Source organism: Lactuca virosa, chromosome 2, assembly GCF_052849685.1.
Source record: "Lactuca virosa cultivar CGN04683 chromosome 2, Lactuca_virosa_CGN04683_v6, whole genome shotgun sequence".
Lineage (NCBI taxonomy): Eukaryota > Viridiplantae > Streptophyta > Magnoliopsida > Asterales > Asteraceae > Lactuca > Lactuca virosa.
Genome location: NC_136427.1, coordinates 297,350,179 through 297,371,609, shown reverse-complemented (window position 1 = coordinate 297,371,609; position 21,431 = coordinate 297,350,179). Strand labels below are relative to the sequence as shown.

Sequence of the window (21,431 nt, the reverse complement as noted above, 5' to 3'; positions counted from 1 at the left end):
CCATATGTTGTTGCAATTGGATTAATCATATATGTCATAATTATTCATGAAGGCCAAATAAGTCGTATGCTTAGAGCATGTCGAATGATACCAGTATAATCCGAGAATCAGTTATGCCGTGAATTAAAGGAAATTTCTAAAGTACTTGCGAGAACTAAAGAAATATTCCTAATTTGCAGAATATTTGAAAGAAAGCTATGTTTAAGTTGTTACACATATGTTGAACTTCTAAGTAGATTGAGATGACTCTCGATCACAAGCGGGTGTGTTCTCATTATGAATGAAGAGAAATTACATGGGTAGTAGTTCCATGTAGATTTTAACTACAGCTACACACCAGAATTAGGATACATTGTTGTTCGGGAACCACAATGTAAGATGCTTATTGTATAGTTCGTTATTGTAACGTCACAAAAATTAAGACCAAAAATTTCGATTTTTATTTTAATAAAACCATTATCCATAACAATATCATAAAACCATAGTGAAATCAGAGTATATCAAATAACATCCAAAAACATCAGAGTCATGTAAAATTACAGAACAATGTGGTGTGTGCAGTGCAGTCATCCCGAGCTCTTCCCATTCAAACCTGATTTACCTGAAACATAAACTGAAAACTGTAAGCACAAAGCTTATAAACATATAATGGTCCCCGCCCGTCATCGGGCTCCGCCCGGTATCGAGCCCCGCTCGGAACAAATTTGATAGTCATCAGGCTCCGTCTGGCATTGGCCCCCACCTGGTATACATAAAAACACATAAAAACATGCAAGAATCACAAAGATAAATAGCATATAATATAATCATCAGGCCCCGCCCGGTAAACATATCATCAAAACATACATGCAGAGTCATGCAGACAACTAGCATCCTAATCATAATAAACCATGGGTCGACATTGGTGCCTTCGACCCGCTAAACACAGTGAGGAAACTCACCTCACACTGCTAAATATCTCAGATAAAAGCTCGAACTGCTGAACCGGAAAAATCCCTACGCTAGCATCATCAAATAATACCTAATTAATGATTGGTCCACAACCCATAGGTGGAATCCTAGTCCGATTGTCTAACACCCAGGGTAAAAGTCCATTTTACCTTTCCTTACCTGGCCCAACAACCAAGGCCCAAGCCATTAGCACCAAGAAGCGTAATATGGGCTAACTTCCTAATTGGGCCCAAACCCCTCTTGGGTCTAATCCAAGAAGGAGAAAAACAGAAAACTAGGTTCCAACAAGGCCCAAAGCCCAAAATCACATTTCACGTCATAACCAGACCTTGGTCACGTCGTGAGAGCTCACCCGATCTGATCCCCAACTCATAATGACTCAACCTAGCCAACTCAATCAAGGAATGACACCCGAGCTGTCCTCACGACGTGGGCATCCTTTCTTCACATCGTGGGCGTCAATAAGCTCATCAGAAATGAGATCAAACACTCCTCCCGTCGTGAGACCTTGTGTCTCACATCGTGAGAACAGTCTGAGGCCAAAAATCTAACCTTTAAGTCCTTAATCCATTAAGCCTTGAACTCTAACTTTCCAGAAGGTCTTATAACCTCTTAATACTCTAGAAAGTCGATGCTTTTAAGACATATATGTCCAATACATGTCTAGATCTCATTTAGGCCCAAAGTTGAAGAAAAGACATCCAGTTTTCATGCAAGGTTCCAAAACTCAACCATTCTCTAGATCTGAACTCCAAGACATCCCTAAGGCCCTCATAACCCATAAAGTTGCCAACTTTATGGTTTCTTTACATTCAAACATGCACATCTAAGAAGAAAAGTAGGACAACACTTAGATCTATTGTGACAACCGTCAAATTTCGCTCAAGTCAAAGTCAAACAAAGTCAACAAGTCAAACCGGTCAACTCCATTAACCCTTGTATGTTAGGGTTTACATTATACAATTCGCTATTTAAATGAGAAAACATCATTTGAAAAATTCATGTGTTTGATTTTCCTTAGCCTTAACAGTGCTAAACAACAAACCAAAGCGATAAAACACTATTGCACAATCATCGGGATTGTGTAAGACACTAAATCATGGCTTAACGGGGTTTATGGACCTTTCGTTGCGAAGCCGGACACTCAAAAAGATCACAAACGAAACCTCTCACAATCTCTTTCACTCAACCTCTCTCTATTAAAATCTCTCCCAAATCTCTCCCGAATCTCTCCCAAATCTCTCTCAAAAGTTCCTTTAATTTTTTGTAATCATTCGGGCCATCCCGACCCTTAACTGGGTCAAAAACCACTTGAAACGGGGTAAAAACGGGTAAAATAGGCTTAAGGACCCAAAACTGAAGCTTCAGGACCGAAGTCCCTGTCATAAAGGAAGACGACACACATTTATCTGTCGTAACCTTACGACTCGCGTGTTGATGACACGCAATGAGTATCAAGGAAGCCCCTGTCATAAAAGAAGACGACATGCATGTTTGCGTGTCATAATTTTTCCGGTTTTTCGACTACGACTTCGTTTTAACTCCGTTTTTCATTATTTTAACGTGGGATTTTCACCCAAAACTTTATTTTATAAACTAAGGCCCCAAAATATATAAATCTCCAGGATTTTTATAAAAATGTATTAAAAGAATTGGTGGTTGGACTAATTATTGAAGGAATATTTGCTTTTCCTTATTTTATGACAAAAGCAAGCCACCACCACCTCACTCTATGATCATCCACTCTTTCCCACTACTCCTTGTCACCTTAGTGGACCTTTACACCCAATCTCCAGCTCTTCCCATGTTCTAAGAGCTGGAGGATTGATCCTCTCTCCTCATTCTCCATAAAGTTCTTTCATTCTACACTTAGCAACCAAAGGACACTCTCCAAAATTCTCTCATCTTTTCTCTCAATTTCAAGAACTTCAAGGCTTTCTCCAGGGATTTCTTCCTTCAATTAGTAAGTATCTTCATCATTCACATAATTATTAAACTCCATTCTACTCAAATCATTGATATCTTACACAAATTCCATCTTATTCGGTGTTAGATTCTCGAATCATCAAGACATCTTCTTAGTGTTCTTGGGTTGAACACTTCCTCTATCTCACTTTCATCTACTGAAATCACATAAGGTGAGTTCATACCCCTACATTTACATGTTTTTCTTAAGTTTTAAGGGGGGAATACAAGTAAAATCATCAAGAACACAATTAACTTTTTTCTAACAGATTACATCAGAAAAGATGGACGTTAATCACGGACTGTTTTGGTCAACTTAAATATTTTAGTTTTCAAAACTGTTCCAGGTGCAAGTAGTTCAAACTCTTAGCTTTAAAATGGCTACTTGCACATCTCCATATGATTTTTCTACAATTTATGGTGATTTTTACAAAACTGCCTGTCATTTCAGAGGCAAACCCGGACCAGTCTGTGATTATGAACATTTTCACCTCTGTTAGAGATCACTAAAAATCATGATAAAATTTACGAACAAACTAGACTCATATTCCAAACTCTCAAAATTTGCGGATTTGGATTTAGAGCTTTGATGATTTTTCTATAAATTTTCTAAGAACAGTAACAGAAACGGTTTTTCAACGAAAAGTTGCTGTTAATTTCATTTCACCTTGTAACATGTTGAGAAAGGTGTATATCTTTATGTGATTATATGTTATTGCAATATATGACATTTTATCTTAATATTTAGACACACATCAGTTTACAAATGGATTGGGTCATATAAAATATAAAGAATAACAAGTGATTATAATGAAAGTACAATCGATACATTCAAACATTTAATAAACTATTTTGAATATAGTTTGCATACATTACCACGTACTACCCTTGGTTGATAAACTATAATAGGTATAGTTTATGATACATTACATAACACATATATTTAAAAAGGGTACATTTATACAAAGGATATTTTCATTAAGCAAGGTACGGCCATACGGTATCAAGTTTTCATAACACGTAATTCCGTTAATGACTTTGTGAGACATTTACTTCAAATTACCATTAAGTCCTGTATTGTAACCAGAGTCTCCTTGAGGGAGAGCGTGATACTTGTGTATAGATCTATATTGGGTTTGACAAACCCACACCTAAGCTGCATGCAACAGCTAGACCGGCAGGTCTGGGGTGACAAATGTCATAACATTTCCGACGCTTGAAGAACGTCGTTTCAGGCCAACTAGGTCATAGCATGGTTATAATAACTCACATAAAGTATTAATAAACGTTGGAATTTACGGGAACTTCATTAAAATTTAACGAGTTTATGTCGATTTAAACTTGCATTGTTTTACTATAAATATGACAAATTACTTGTACATTTCGGTCTTTGGGTTTTAAGACTACATTTACACATTAAGGAAAATATTGGATTTTCTAACACAAATACTACTTTCACAAACGAAAGGCTTTTAATAATACCAAACAAAAGCTTATGAACTCACCAACCTTTGTGTTGACACTTTTTCAAACAACTTGTATTCTCAGGAAATCATTAAATAGGTAATCAAGTGCTTTTGAGGATGGGACGCTAAGGCGTCTACTATTTCATATTTTGTCAACGTATTGTAATTGATTCATAAACATGTAATTCATACAATGATGTAACTTTTTCAATTATATATATGTTGGTTGTGTTTGCTTGAATTACTATTACAATTGTTGTTATGATACTATACATGAAGTCCTCCACCCCCGGACGTTTCCGCCATCCTTGGTTTGGGGGTGTGACAGATTGGTATCAGAGCACAGTTTATAGTGAATTAAGTATATCAAACCACATAAGATATACAAACTATAAACACAATTGGGACTAATAGTCTCTGATTTGTGCATTTTTTTAAATAAATATACTTTTAGAAAATAAATGATTTTTTATTAAAAGTATAAATACATGCATACATGCTCATATAGTGTCATAACTAGAAGAACATAAAATAAAAGAAGAGGAGTTGTACATTATGGGTATGCCTTGGTATATGTAAATCAAGTCTGGGAAGGATATAGCCTGATCAACTATATCTGTCCGAGGAGTGACTTGCATATACTGGGGGATAGTCATAATGGGCAACAAATCTATCAACCTAACTACACCCTACAGAGAATACTTTAAGAATCGAATCTAAACAACTAAAAATACTATAGGAGTATTTGGTGATACTATAACCAACTTATGTGAAAACTAAAGACCTCTATTAGTAGGCCTATGATAACTGAGTGCATACGCCAAGGTTATACATAATTAAAGATATTATAGACTCAGAATCTATGACTATTGCTCTACTTCCTGTTCCTTGTTTGGTTGTGGACTTAGAGTAGAGTCATTTATTCGAAAGTCTATTCTATCTCAAATTATGTATAACTGATATGCACTACGTGATTATAGACGTAACTAATAAGGATCACCCCTATAAGTAATTATAGGATTAGGCGTCTATTAATTATCTCTTCTACCCCTATTTTCGTAGGAGCAACATGATGTGTAAATTTTAACGCCCGTACAAAACCTACTTCTACCCACTACCATAACTCCATCTCCAAGACGTTAACAGAAACACCAAGAATAGTTCACTAAAGTGCGAAAATATACATGTGTATATAATTGGTAAGGATATTTACTAAAAGGTTTATCAATGAAATAGGCATGCATTTTATTTCATTGAATCTCACGACTTGGTATTACAAACAATTTACAACTGGTAACTCTAAGATTCTTTAGGTGTACCTCGAAGTTATGTGTAATTAAGGAATGATTGACCTAGAAATGGTGAGTCCGCCTTAGGACATGTTCCTTGTTTGGTTGTGGACTTAGGGTAGACTCATTAGGATCAACAGTCTAATAAAATTTTAATTACACATAACTGGGGGCATGTCAAGAGAATCTTAGGAGTGGATCAGACATGGAACAAATCACAAGATTATAATCAAGTTATTCCTACTAAATTCGTAAGTCTATTTATATAGACCTCTGGTATAGAGTCGTCGGCGTAGTCGTGTCGGCAATCTAAAATATGGCTAAATACATAATACAAACTATAATACCCAAATTATACAAAATTTTCTGCATTAAAAATCAATAGACAAATACATAAAATGAAACTAAAAAAAAAAAAGAGTATCAAACTATCAAGAGAAAAACACATACAATGTAGATTAAAATCCACTAATGATAACAAAATGGCTAAAAGAAAAGGTAAGGACTAAGGATTGTTAAGTCCTCTCTTCTTATAAATAGCTTTGAAGCAAGCTAGCCTAAGCTTCTTTGTTCTTTCTGTCAGTTCCATACCTGGCAATTTCTCCATCATCTTCTTGTGCCCTGCTAACGTCTCTACCTCCTCCTTTAATCCCAACTCCTAGTTTTTTTAGGTAGATGCAATATATTTTTCGTGTGAGTTCATAAAATTTACAATGAGTTAAGTTTATGTAAATATAAATCAGAAATCGTAGTAAAACAATTGATTCGATGTGGCATATGCCTAGGGCCTATGTTTATGTTATAAAGAAACTAATAATTAAAATTTTAGAAAATACCAAAACTACTTTGGTTACCAAGTGCATGCATGCATGCATGAGTAATGTATAGAAGGTTATTATCGTAGTTTACCTTGGCATTTTGAATGAGGGATTGAAGGCTCTTAAGTTTTCTATGAGGCCATCTGTTTATGTTTAGCTCTCTGCATCTTTTCTTCAACAATGTTAACCCTATCCCTAGTTCCTTTGCTGCCATGATTATCGGCATCTCAAAGTACTTCGCTATCTCTTCAAACTCCAATGGTCTCAATCTATTTGCCACCTTCCGGCCACCGTGATCAGTGGTGGCAGCACTAGAACTACCTGTAGCCTCACCACCGGATTTACAGTCTTCACTGAAACTAACCAATGGTAAATTACCATCCTCCCAACAATCCCATAAGCTTATGTCTTCAAGGGGATCAAGATCATGAAACTCATTTCTAGAAATGATGTTTTGATCTTTGTTAAGTACTGTGAAAACATTCTGATCGAGCACTTCATGCGATTTTTTCGACAACTCGAAATCCTGATGGTTGAGCAGGTCACCACTGCAAAAATCAAACCATGTTTTGATCAATATAAACAAAATCACTTTTCTGTGCGAAAGATGGTGTAATGAGTGACATTTATATATACCTGAACAGATCCTGATGATCAAAGTACTGAAACCGATCGAGGTCATCTATGGGGTTTTGATGATCTGCAGGCGGATCCATTTGTGAGGGAGAAGTAACGAATAACAAATAAAGAGGAAATGAATGGACTTTGAGCCGTACCCTTCTTCTGTGATGATTTATATAAGGTAAGTGGGAGGAGTAATAAATAAAAAAAATAAAGAGGAAATGAATGGTCTTTGAGCCGTAACCTTCTTCTTCAATTCACACACATATACGTATATGTTGCTGCAAATTAGGACTTTTGTGCCTCATGCATTTAATGCATCACATGCCTACTGCATATTCTTGACTTTGAAGCTACGTACCAGTTTCGAATTTCCCCAGTAGCACACTTTTCATTAGAAAGTACTCCAAGTCTTCACACATGCAAATTATGACTTGAGTGTCGCTATAGGTAACTAATAAAACTTTATTTTTTTTAACCCCTTAAATATCAGTACAAGCATCTAACATCGACATTTAAATTCTAAATTTCTTTTTATTACTAAAACTAGCATCTATTCAAGTCTATAAACCATGAATCTTGGGAACACGGCAAAACCCAAATAAGTCTTATCATCTATGTAAAAACTCAGGGTTTTTACCAGTGAATCTATCAGTAGCGGAGCTTGAACAATTAACTTGGGGGAGGGGGGCCGAAAATATTATAAACTGAAATTAAAAAAAAAAAAAATCAAAATCAAAATTTGAACAATAACCAATAACTCATTTAACAATAACCAAATCTATAAGTTCATAACTAGTAAATCAAATTGGAAAATCGCCAAATCACAAATGACAGCCAAATTAAAAAGAAACTCAGTAAGACAGTAGTAACGCATAAATAGGCAACGGATTGACTGAAAACAGCAGCAGCAGTGCAATACGCCAACACCAACAATCAACAATCTTACAATCAGAAAAGAAAGAACAGCTGAACAGGATATGGGTCTCGGGATTACATACCTGATTTCTGTGAAGTGTGAATAGGGATTTGGGCATTAGGCGATGGCGATTGGCGAGAGTGAGACCAGGCGACTGACTTAGCGAGACAACGAGAAACGAACAACAGGCGAGATAGGCAGCGAATTGGGCAAATAGGGATGAATCGATTTTGATTTCTTGATATCGGGCTTGGTAACACTTGCCTATAACCCAAGTGGGGTAACAAAGTGGATGTTCATTTGAGTTGGCCCAGTAGGCAATGTGGGCCTGAAGAGCCGAGGCATGTTATCTATCCACTGTCGAGAGAGAAGAGTTTTTGCAGCTCTGTGAAGCCAGCCTGACGCATTGCCTCTTTCTCTAAGACCCAAGCCTAAGCTCAAGCCACATGAATCAACTCTCGACTTGGAGCGGGCAAGAGTATTGGACCATTCTGATTAGGAATCGGGAGGGGCCAAAGCCCAAGTTTGAAGATAGCAGGCTTATAACAATTTTATTTTGAACTACAATTCCTACTCCTGGCCCCAATAATACTACGCCCCTGGAATCTATGATGGCTAGTGTAAACGTTATGGTCATATATCATTAAGATTCTATGGACTTAGAATGTGTGATTCCGCCTCATTCCCTGTTCCTTGTTTGGTTGTGGGCTTAAGGCGGGGTCACCCATCCAAAATGCCCTTGCAATCTTAATGATATACGACTAGTTTACGCCAATCGACTATAAAAGAACTAGTAGGACTTATAATGCAAATTTCGTCAAAATTTGTTGAAACATTCGTAATGATGGAACTCGCTAACTATAAAATATTCATAGTGGTAATACCAAGGATAAAACAGGGAGTATAAAAGCACACATAGAATACTCTATCATCCTAAAACAATAAACTCCTTTTAAATTGACTCAGCTCAAGTTACAATAAGAAATTTCCAAGGTCGTCATGTGACATCAGGCAGGTTGTTCCTCGCCATAATCAATTTCTTGTACTACGAGAAGTTTTCCACATCTTTTTCCAAACTCTTGAAGTCCCAGTCAAAATGCAAATTTCGGGACGAAATTCCCTCTAACGGGGGGATGATGTGACAACCGTCAAATTTCGCTCAAGTCAAAGTCAAACAAAGTCAACAAGTCAAACCGGTCAACTCCATTAACCCTTGTATGTTAGGGTTTACATTATACAATTCGCTATTTAAATGAGAAAACATCATTTGAAAAATTCATGTGTTTGATTTTCCTTAGCCTTAACAGTGCTAAACAACAAACCAAAGCGATAAAACACTATTGCACAATCATCGGGATTGTGTAAGACACTAAATCATGGCTTAACGGGGTTTATGGACCTTTCGTTGCGAAGCCGGACACTCAAAAAGATCACAAACGAAACCTCTCACAATCTCTTTCACTCAACCTCTCTCTATTAAAATCTCTCCCAAATCTCTCCCGAATCTCTCCCAAATCTCTCTCAAAAGTTCCTTTAATTTTTTGTAATCATTCGGGCCATCCCGACCCTTAACTGGGTCAAAAACCACTTGAAACGGGGTAAAAACGGGTAAAATAGGCTTAAGGACCCAAAACTGAAGCTTCAGGACCGAAGTCCCTGTCATAAAGGAAGACGACACACATTTATCTGTCGTAACCTTACGACTCGCGTGTTGATGACACGCAATGAGTATCAAGGAAGCCCCTGTCATAAAAGAAGACGACATGCATGTTTGCGTGTCATAATTTTTCCGGTTTTTCGACTACGACTTCGTTTTAACTCCGTTTTTCATTATTTTAACGTGGGATTTTCACCCAAAACTTTATTTTATAAACTAAGGCCCCAAAATATATAAATCTCCAGGATTTTTATAAAAATGTATTAAAAGAATTGGTGGTTGGACTAATTATTGAAGGAATATTTGCTTTTCCTTATTTTATGACAAAAGCAAGCCACCACCACCTCACTCTATGATCATCCACTCTTTCCCACTACTCCTTGTCACCTTAGTGGACCTTTACACCCAATCTCCAGCTCTTCCCATGTTCTAAGAGCTGGAGGATTGATCCTCTCTCCTCATTCTCCATAAAGTTCTTTCATTCTACACTTAGCAACCAAAGGACACTCTCCAAAATTCTCTCATCTTTTCTCTCAATTTCAAGAACTTCAAGGCTTTCTCCAGGGATTTCTTCCTTCAATTAGTAAGTATCTTCATCATTCACATAATTATTAAACTTCATTCTACTCAAATCATTGATATCTTACACAAATTCCATCTTATTCGGTGTTAGATTCTCGAATCATCAAGACATCTTCTTAGTGTTCTTGGGTTGAACACTTCCTCTATCTCACTTTCATCTAATGAAATCACATAAGGTGAGTTCATACCCCTACATTTACATGTTTTTCTTAAGTTTTAAGGGGGGAATACAAGTAAAATCATCAAGAACACAATTAACTTTTTTCTAACAGATTACATCAGAAAAGATGGACGTTAATCACGGACTATTTTGGTCAACTTAAATATTTTAGTTTTCAAAACTGTTCCAGGTGCAAGTAGTTCAAACTCTTAGCTTTAAAATGGCTACTTGCACATCTCCATATGATTTTTCTACAATTTATGGTGATTTTTACAAAACTGCCTGTCATTTCAGAGGCAAACCCGGACCAGTCTGTGATTATGAACATTTTCACCTCTGTTAGAGATCACTAAAAATCATGATAAAATTTACGAACAAACTAGACTCATATTCCAAACTCTCAAAATTTGCGGATTTGGATTTAGAGCTTTGATGATTTTTCTATAAATTTTCTAAGAACAGTAACAGAAACGGTTTTTCAACGAAAAGTTGCTGTTAATTTCATTTCACCTTGTAACATGTTGAGCAAGGTGTATATCTTTATGTGATTATATGTTATTGCAATATATGACATTTTATCTTAATATTTAGACACACATCAGTTTACAAATGGATTGGGTCATATAAAATATAAAGAATAACAAGTGATTATAATGAAAGTACAATCGATACATTCAAACATTTAATAAACTATTTTGAATATAGTTTGCATACATTACCACGTACTACCCTTGGTTGATAAACTATAATAGGTATAGTTTATGATACATTACATAACACATACATTTAAAAAGGGTACATTTATACAAAGGATATTTTCATTAAGCAAGGTACGGCCATACGGTATCAAGTTTTCATAACACGTAATTCCGTTAATGACTTTGTGAGACATTTACTTCAAATTACCATTAAGTCCTGTATTGTAACCAGAGTCTCCTTGAGGGAGAGCGTGATACTTGTGTATAGATCTATATTGGGTTTGACAAACCCACACCTAAGCTGCATGCAACAGCTAGACCGGCAGGTCTGGGGTGACAAATGTCATAACATTTCCGACGCTTGAAGAACGTCGTTTCAGGCCAACTAGGTCATAGCATGGTTATAATAACTCACATAAAGTATTAATAAACGTTGGAATTTACGGGAACTTCATTAAAATTTAACGAGTTTATGTCGATTTAAACTTGCATTGTTTTACTATAAATATGACAAATTACTTGTACATTTCGGTCTTTGGGTTTTAAGACTACATTTACACATTAAGGAAAATATTGGATTTTCTAACACAAATACTACTTTCACAAACGAAAGGCTTTTAATAATACCAAACAAAAGCTTATGAGCTCACCAACCTTTGTGTTGACACTTTTTCAAACAACTTGTATTCTCAGGAAATCATTAAATAGGTAATCAAGTGCTTTTGAGGATGGGACGCTAAGGCGTCTACTATTTCATATTTTGTCAACGTATTGTAATTGATTCGTAAACATGTAATTCATACAATGATGTAACTTTTTCAATTATATATATGTTGGTTGTGTTTGCTTGAATTACTATTACAATTGTTGTTATGATACTATACATGAAGTCCTCCACCCCCGGACGTTTCCGCCATCCTTGGTTTGGGGGTGTGACATATATCCTCATAAAACCATAAAGATAGGAGCTTTATCACTTACAATAGTACATAAACAAAGCAAGGTGATGATGATGATGATGATTTCTTGCAAGCCAATACACAATACCACCTTCTTCTTCTTCTTTCCTCCTTCTTCGAATCCAAGAAAGGCTCAAAAACCACCAAAGATCAAGCAAGGATGGGCACTAGGTTTTTCTGAGGTGAAAGAGGGTTTGGGCCTGATAAGGAACCCTAAAATAAGGTTATAGATGCTTAAATACGAAGGAAACCCTAAAATATCATGGGCTTGGGCTGCATCGCTCCTCACGTCGTGAGCTCAGTCCCGTACAAAATCTTCATGCAACCCATCTCACGTCGTGAGCCCCTATGTCTCACGTCGTGAGGATCATTTTTCTCTAAAATCCAACCTTTTTACTCCTTGAAACCCTAATTCGATTCGTCCTGGAAAACGGGTGTTACAGTTATGAATATGAGTAATCCTATTACGCAATTATTGGTATCTAAGTCATATTTAAGCATGTAATACATTCTCAATAGTTTTCTTTATATATAAGTTATATATATAAAACTAAAAATGTTTGTATTTGCAAAGATTATACAAATCAAGTTTGTCAAATCTACTTAACAAAGCTCCTTAATTAGCTAAAGCATGAAAGTCAAGCTAGTGATGCTATATGACCTTGGTGTCCTAAGTAGATGTATCTGATTAAAATTTAGTATTTGGATATTGGAACAATGCAAACACCATATATTGTAATGAGTTACTATATTGGATACAAGTATTTCATTAAATAATTTTTGTGTTCTATATTAGCATGTTTAAACCATTGAATAACTAGGTTATTCTAAATGTCCATAGTTGTTCATAGATGTGGGAGCATTTATGAGGTAAGACTAATATTAGTGGATTGGTTGATTCTCATGGAGATGAAAATAGTAAGAGTTGCTACCAACTTCATAAGTACTTAATTAGGAGAATAAGTATTGGACCTGACCCGCATCAAAATCACTTTATCGATCGTTGACATGAGTGTTTTTTTTTATCAAGGTTGTATCTTTCTATTCTTATACCTGAGATACATATTTGGGACTTGAAGTGTAGGAATTTTTGTGCTTTAACATGGTTTAATGTTGTTCCGTAAAAGGCAGTCATAAGGGCCATCGTTGGGTATGACATGAACTACATGATGGTCATATGTAATTAAGATGGGATTTGTTCCTCTTATTCGTTGAGAGTTAGACATCTAAGGCCTTACTAAAAGTTGAACACCACATGAGATTGATCACGATCCATATCTCATGTTCAACATAATGTTTGAGACAAAGGAATAACTGATACCACACCTTTAGTAACAATTGTAGCTTAGAGCTCTTGTAATTGGTTGTTGCTAAGATGGCACCCTTCGTATGTTGTTAGTGGCAGTAGCTCGTTGCTAGACTCCAACTACTATCTATGTCAATTTGTAATGAATCTTGTGCAAGTGGGAGATTGTTGAATCTATATTCCCAAAAATCATTATTAAGTGATGTTGCTAATAATATATGATCCTATAGGGTCACACCTTTATCAAGTTTGAACATTCTGTATATTTATTATTAATATGATTATTAATAAATATATAAATTCTTGTATTTAATTGGGGAATAATTATTGTTTTGTGAAAATAATAATTAAAAGAGAGTATAACTAGTTATTATATCATATTATATGATTTAATAAGTCATGTACAAAATTATGTACTAGTTGAATTAGGGGTGTGCAAAAAACCGCACAAACCGCACGCACCGCACCAAACCGCACCGCATAATGCGGTTTAGAATTTCGTGGTGCGGTTTGCAGTTCATCATTTTATCAAACCGCACTATGCGGTGTGATTTGCGGTTTGTATTTATAAAACCGCTTTTCAAACCGCACCGCATGTTATATATATATACTTTTTTTTTTCTTTACTTTGTTATAATTTCAAATCACGATTTAGAAACGATGTATTTAAATATATTTCTTACAATAACCAAATATCTATAACGTAACATTAAATCACTATTAGATCAAGATCTCACGGTTTACAAGAATATAGCAACTATAATTGCAATATAAAGCAATAACAATGACGCTTACAAAACTATAGTAGCATGAATCACAATTTATAAAAAACGACTTAACTTGAAAATTGTATTTGTTTTTATAAAATGAAAGCAATCAATTTTTTTATCCGGGTCAGTTTTTTGGTTTTTTGATAGATTTAGTGTTGAACAACTCATTAAACCGCACAAACCGCAACCAAACCGCATAAACCGTCCGCATCAAACCGCACCGCATAACGCGGTTTTGAACATCTGTGGTGCGGTTTGCGGTTTCTAAAATATTTAAACCGCATACGCGGTGCGGTTTGCGGTTTTGACTCTAAACCGCACCAAACCGCACCGCGCACACCCCTAAGTTGAATCTTTTTTTCTTTTACCTATAGACAAAATTTATATTTTATAAACTTTGTGTTTATAAAATTTAAACAATCCTTCTGCTTTACTAGTTAGACAATTTTTGTCTTCTTTGAAGGCATGGCCAAAATTATTATTATAAGAAGAGAGGTTGATTGTCAACTTTTTTCTTATGTCCCCCATGCTTCTAAAATACTACCAATACTTTATGTTATTATAATATAAAGATATGTCTTGCATGGGAGTATAAAAGGAAGGCTTTTGCATGAGCTTTTGACTAGTTTTTCTACTCTTCCTTCTCATGGACGAAAATTCTTATGCTCTCATCATCTCTCCTTTTGAAGCTAATTTTTGGTGATTAGAAGCCCCATTGAGCTATCTCATTTGATGCTTATTTGAGTTAAGTACTTAAAGGCTTAAGACACTCAAGAATACAAGAAGGAACTAGCATTCAAAGTGCATTATTCTTGATGGTGGATAACATCCCAATTCCAAGTGGTTTCAAAGGCTTCAAATGTTGTCATTCTAAAACACTCATTGGTTGTTTTTAATATCATTCTAATCTCTATAAATAGATCCTAGATGGTTTGGTTTTGTTATAAACTTAAAATAAATTTGTTATTTTTAATGCTTCCGTTGATCAGTTTTTATGAAAAATACACTTATATTTTGTATCAAAATCCATCAATCTAGACTAATGTTGTGGGTTCAGGGGTAATCCAGTCCGATGGATATGGACCCGATGTGCATGTTTGTATATGTTTTGTTGTGTGCGGTATTTTGGGGTAACTCACTAAGCTTTGTGATTACGGTTTATGTTTACAATGTTTTTAGGTACATCTGGTTTCAAAAGGAAGAGTTTGACTGGATCACATTACATCTCCTGGAAATTTATTCTGCATTGATTGTTTTTTATTTACTCTAATGTTTTGAGAATATTTTTACTCTGATTGTCTTTTAATTGTTTTGACTTATTTAAAATAAAATTTTATTCGGTATTTTTGAGACGTTATAGTAATATTTGTTATGATAATAAAATTTTCTTTGTATGTTACTGAGTATTATTAGGATTATACAAGTTTTCAACTTCAAACTAAAAAATGTTATTAACAAGGATAATAGTTAAAATAACGATAATATTGTATATTATTATATATATTATTATTACATAGTTAATGAAAGTAACTTATTTATTTTATATGATCTTTTTATTTTACTTGGTTGTACAAATGATACAGATTATGAACCTTTATGATTTCGTTTTGATATAAATGAATATTTAGTTGAATTTTGGTTAAATGAAACGTGATACTTTTAATCAATATGTAGTATTAATCTATTTTTAATATTTATTATAACAATAAATTTATCTTTATATATGTTAATTACATTGAAGTAATATTTGAAAAATAAAAGTTTTTACTTTTAACCACTATTTTTTATCGATTAACAACAATAACAGTTAAAATGATAATAATGTTTTATATTATTGTTAGAATTTTTATTTTATAGTTTGTAATAATAACTTAGTAGTTTTTGACAACATATTTTTATTAGTATTTTTTATAACATCAATTTATTCTTGCATCATAATACGAGGAAATTTGTCTAGTGTTGATATAAATTTGTCGCAATTTAACATATATCAAAAATAATATATTATCTATCTCAAATTCAAAAACTATGTCTATTTTCTCGGTATTGTTATAAAATGTTTTTTTTTCATACATGATGTCCTTAATATTCTTGTATTGTTATAAATGTTTTTTTTTTCATACATGATATCCTTAATATTATTGTTTGATTCCGAAAATGACTACACCGTGGTAATTATTTGCAGGATTTGTGATGCATTGCACGTGAATACGTGATATAATCCATAATCCCATTTTTGAACGTTCTAGAAAATTATAATCCTAATTTTTATAGAAAGGAAAAATAGTAATAAAAATGTAAGCAAGGGAAGCTTTTGACTTTTTTTTGTCTTGGGTATCACGTGTTCTAGAAGCATGGATGACATCAGCATAACAAAAGCAGGCTGTCATCAACTGTGCCACGTGGCATTACGTCACTGGCGAAGTGTTGTTAACCGCCAGGTCATCAATTGGCATGCGTGTTCTTGGGCGGTGACCGGTGGCAGCTTGCATTTACTCCGGATTACGGTCGTCCTCCTTTTACGGTTAATGACACGTCGCACGTCACTTGGACCACCGGCTTAATTGCCCATTGCTTTCCTTCAATTCTCAAGCAAAATTTTGTTTCAATAATTAATGAAGAGTAATTATATATATATATATATATATATATATATATATATATATATATATATATATATATATATATAGGCTTAGGTTACTTTGTTTTTACTAAGTATTGTGTGTCAGAATGCACAGATGTAGACCAACGGATGAAATTAATCAATGGACATGATTTGAGAGTGTATGATATTACAATGGGGTAACATGTACCATATAATCACACAATTTTTAGCAAAAGGGTATTTTGGACAATTAACTACATTTATAAAAGGAAATTTTCGGATTTTTAGGAATGATTAATTCTCCTAATTTAAAAAAATCTTAATTTTTTAATTAATTCAATTTCAATTTTTACCGATTTTATTCTGTCAGAATATTTTTTGTTAGAATGATATTCTTTCAGAATTTTATTCTAATAGAATATTATTGAAGAAAAACAAAATTCTTGAACCAAATGTTGAAAATTAACAAACATTCTGATATATTCTTATACATCCGAACTTAAATACAAATTCATACATATTCTTACAGACTAAAAGTCTTATACATTTTAATATAGTTATAAAATATTCTAAAAGAATATCAACAAAAATGAATAACATTCTTAAAAAATAACAACATTCTGCTAGAATACTCTCGTTCTCCATGTTTTCTTCATTTTCCACATCAATGGCAGCCCCTTCAAAACCTAAATCCAAAAAAAAAACATAATCAACTTTAAAATAGTATAACTTTCAGTATATTCTAACAGAATAAAACTATAATTCTAACAGAATGTGTTAGACATTAAAGACTTTAATTTATTCTAACAGAATGTGCTCGAGTCACTTGATCAAGTATTTCCCGAGTCACCTGATCCAAATTATCGACTTAATCTAATTACAATGACTACATTGTAGCTAACATAGAGGACAGTACTTTGGAAAAAGGTCAGCTTATTACAAGCTAGAATGTGGTAAATATGACAGTTCAAAGATCACAAATGTTTCTGAACAAAGAGTGCTAAAAATACAGCTGTAACATCGCATGTTCGAAGGACTATAACTCAACCAATATTAATCAAATTTAAATGACTTCTGAACCTAACTTGTAGCTAACACAAAGGAGAATATGCATAAACAAATTTCATATCATTCCAAGCTAGTATGAGAGAGATATGATAGTTCAAATAACATTATAGCACACAAATAATAACATTAATAGAGATAATTTGTTGTACTCCTGGTTCAGTAATTACATCAAACACATGGTGAGCATTGATGAATTCTAACATATTTGTATTAGACATTTCGGTTGTCCATGGGAATTGGGAGTATTTCCTGCAAATTGCCAAAGTATTTACAGAACTGAATTTAACCTGGGATCTATGCTGATCATAGATGACTAACCGAGCAACTGGAAATCGTTCCTTTACAATAGCCTCAGCATCACTAATAAGAGCTCTTAACAACTGGGCAAATGCCTGCAAACCAGTTAACATGTTACATGATTGAGCTCTCAAAATAAGGTCCATATTTGGGGAAATCCAAGGAAAAGAAACAGCATGTACCTCGTGTTCAGGCTCGTTCTGATACCCAGCTTTGCGCCATTGAGCAAGCGTAGATCCATGAAATACAACGACTGTAAAATAGGAATCTAAAAGAAGGATTCTGTCTGGAGCGATAGAAGCGACGTCTAAGAGAGCTGGTTAAGACCTAAAACACAATTCCAAGTCATCTCAATCTCCAAAACGATGAACGAACCAATCACGCTAAAAGAAAATAGATTCAATATTCAAATATACCTGTACGAATTGAGAGCGTCGCATATTGATTAGGATTATACGAGATCAAGAATCGATCGTCAGGAGGGAAGAAAAGGGGTGCGTGCGTTTCTCTTCTCCATCTCGTGTGTGCGCATCAGAAAAAAACGAAGAAGCGATCGACTCCTTCTATCTGTGGTGTCCGTCGACTGAAAGAAGAAAGAAGAAATCAAGGTCTTGATCGGTTGTGTTGTGGGGTGTCGGTCATTCATCTTGCTAATTCCTTGAATATAAGACACGATGCAAGAGAGAGACTAGGTCAAAAATATTGATTTTATTTCCTTAATTGCAGGATTTCAATTAAATGATTCCTTAATTACAAAAGTACAAAATGTCCAGAATACCCTTAAATGATTTATTTAATTGTTTATTATTTCTTGAATTCTCATTGGTGCATTTAGGCACACAATACTTGCTAAAAACATTTGAACCTAGCACTATATATATATATATATATATATATATATATATATATATATATATATATATATATATATATATATATATATATGGAAAAGTTCAATAGAGAACCATTATTAATCAAGGAACCAATCCAAAGCGTCGAAATTTAAAGCGATCAACGGCAAAAGGAAATGTTGTAAACTTTTATAATAGACGCACATGTACCGGATTATAACAAAACTCACTTCCTTTTTTTCATTTTAAATTTTTTTTAGGCCAAGTTTTTTATCGAAAAAAAAAACCGAATATACCGTTGTTCACGATTTTTCGTCCTCTTTCCATAGAGATCCATGATAATATATTAAAAACGAACTTTTTTTTTTCGAAAAAACCCACTTAATTTTCTTAGTTTTTTCAATATTTAAGTTTATTTTTATAAAAAAAAAAAACTAATTATACCAAAAATATTAATTTTTTATACTCTATTAATAAACAACAACACCGATTAAAAAAAAAAACCTCAAACAGTGTGGATTCACACTGTGAATCTAAACTGTAAATATTTCAATTTTTAACATTCACAATATGAAAAATCTCGAACAGTTCATATTCACATTGTGAATCTGAATTACTATTATGCACACTGTGAATCTGAGAAGGTTCACAAAAAAAAAAAAACTCTCCATTAGTGTAGATTCACACTGTGAATCTAAACTGTAAATATTTCAAATTTTAGCATTCACAATGTGAAAAGGCTCCGATCAGTTCAGATTCACACTGTGATTCTGACTTATTATTATGCACACTGTGAATCTGAGGAGGTTCACAATGTGAATCTGAACAGGTGCACAATATGAATCTGAACAGGTTCACAATGTAAATCTGAACTCAAATATCGTTTTTTTTAACATTAATATGAATCTATGTTTAAAAAATACAAAAAGTATGAATTTTGATATATTTATTAATTTTTTTCTATAAAAAATAGACCTTAACTTTTTTCATCAAAGAAAATGAAGTGAGTTTTTTTCGAAAAAAAAAAGTTCGTTTTTTATATATCATCATTGATCTCTATGGAAAGAAGACGAAAAATTGTGAACAACGGTATATTCGGTTTTTTTTTTTTTTTGATAAAAAACATGGCTTAAAAAAATTTTAAACGAAAAAAAAGTGGTGAATTTTTTTGTAAATGATGGATTTTTTGGTATAATCTGGTGTGTGTGCGTCCAATGTAAAAGCGTGTATATATATATATATATATATATATATATATATATATATATATATATATATATATATATATTAAAGCACATGAGAAGTTTAACTGGAAACTTTTCATGTTTATAATTTTAACATTATATTTTTACTTTTTCTTAATTTTGCCACTAAAGTTTCAATAAACTTTTCCTTTTTATAATTTTGCCCCTTTATTTTTACTTTTTCATATTTTTGCCACTAAACATTCACTTTTACTTCTTTAAACCCTTTTTTGTTTATTCTTTTATAATTTTACCACTTTATTTTTACTTTTTTATAATTTTGCCACTAAAGTTTCAACAAACTTTTCCTCTTTATAGTTTTGGTACTTTATTTTTACTAATTTTGTCACTAAAGTTTCAACAAACTTTTCCTCTTTATAATTTTGGCACTTTATTTTTACTTCTTTATATTTTTGCCACTAAACTTTCACCCGTGCAACGGACAGGCCTTTTCCTAGTTGATATAAAAGATTGATAGTAATATTTTTCATAAATATTTTATCATTAAGCCAGTCATATCTAAAAACAGTTTTAATAATAATAAATATTAAAAGAATACAACTGAAGTTTCGATGTTAGGATGCAAATTGAGGATAAACAAAAACGAACGGGAATTTTTGAATTTTGATACTTTGAATTGATACTTTTAGTTTACATGACAAAATTAAATTAAAAAAAAAAGAACAAATAACTAAAATCATTCTTGTGGTTTGCAAAAATATCACGTTTGGTATCTATATTTTGTTTTGCATTTAGACCGTCTTTACAGTTTGATTTTGTTGTGTTTTTGGTTCCTACCATACCTAAAAAAACTAAATTGCCATTGGTAATTCTTTTTTAACTAGCTTATTATTTATTTATTGTTTATCAAATAAAAAATAATATGTATATGACCCTCTTTCCCTAGAATATCCCTTCGCCTTCTATATCCCATATTCTTGTTTTCTTCTCTAACGTTTCAGTCGTCGGCATCATCAACCACCGTTGGCAACGAGTGCTTCATCAGCCAGAATCCTCCCCTCCTCATCTCTTCTTTCTGATCCCTTCTCGGCCAAACCAACCGCCGATCTCTATTATGTCTTCTCCATTGCTAGGTCGACATCCCTAATCTTCCTCATCCCCATCGTTGCCACTCATGCTTGTTCATCACCCTGAACTGAATCTACTTTCTTACGAAGATGCGAACCAGATCCAGCTGATATATG

General features: G+C 33.6%; 1 long non-coding RNA gene across 1 annotated transcript; it reads left to right on the top strand.

Annotated features, from left to right (window-relative positions):
* Positions 1-10,194: 10,194 nt before the first annotated feature.
* LOC145157123 (uncharacterized) lies at positions 10,195-11,923 on the top strand. Its single transcript, XR_013737105.1, has 3 exons — positions 10,195-10,269; positions 10,360-10,444; positions 11,820-11,923. It is a non-coding gene; the product is annotated as an uncharacterized LOC145157123 (long non-coding RNA).
* Positions 11,924-21,431: the final 9,508 nt, after the last annotated feature.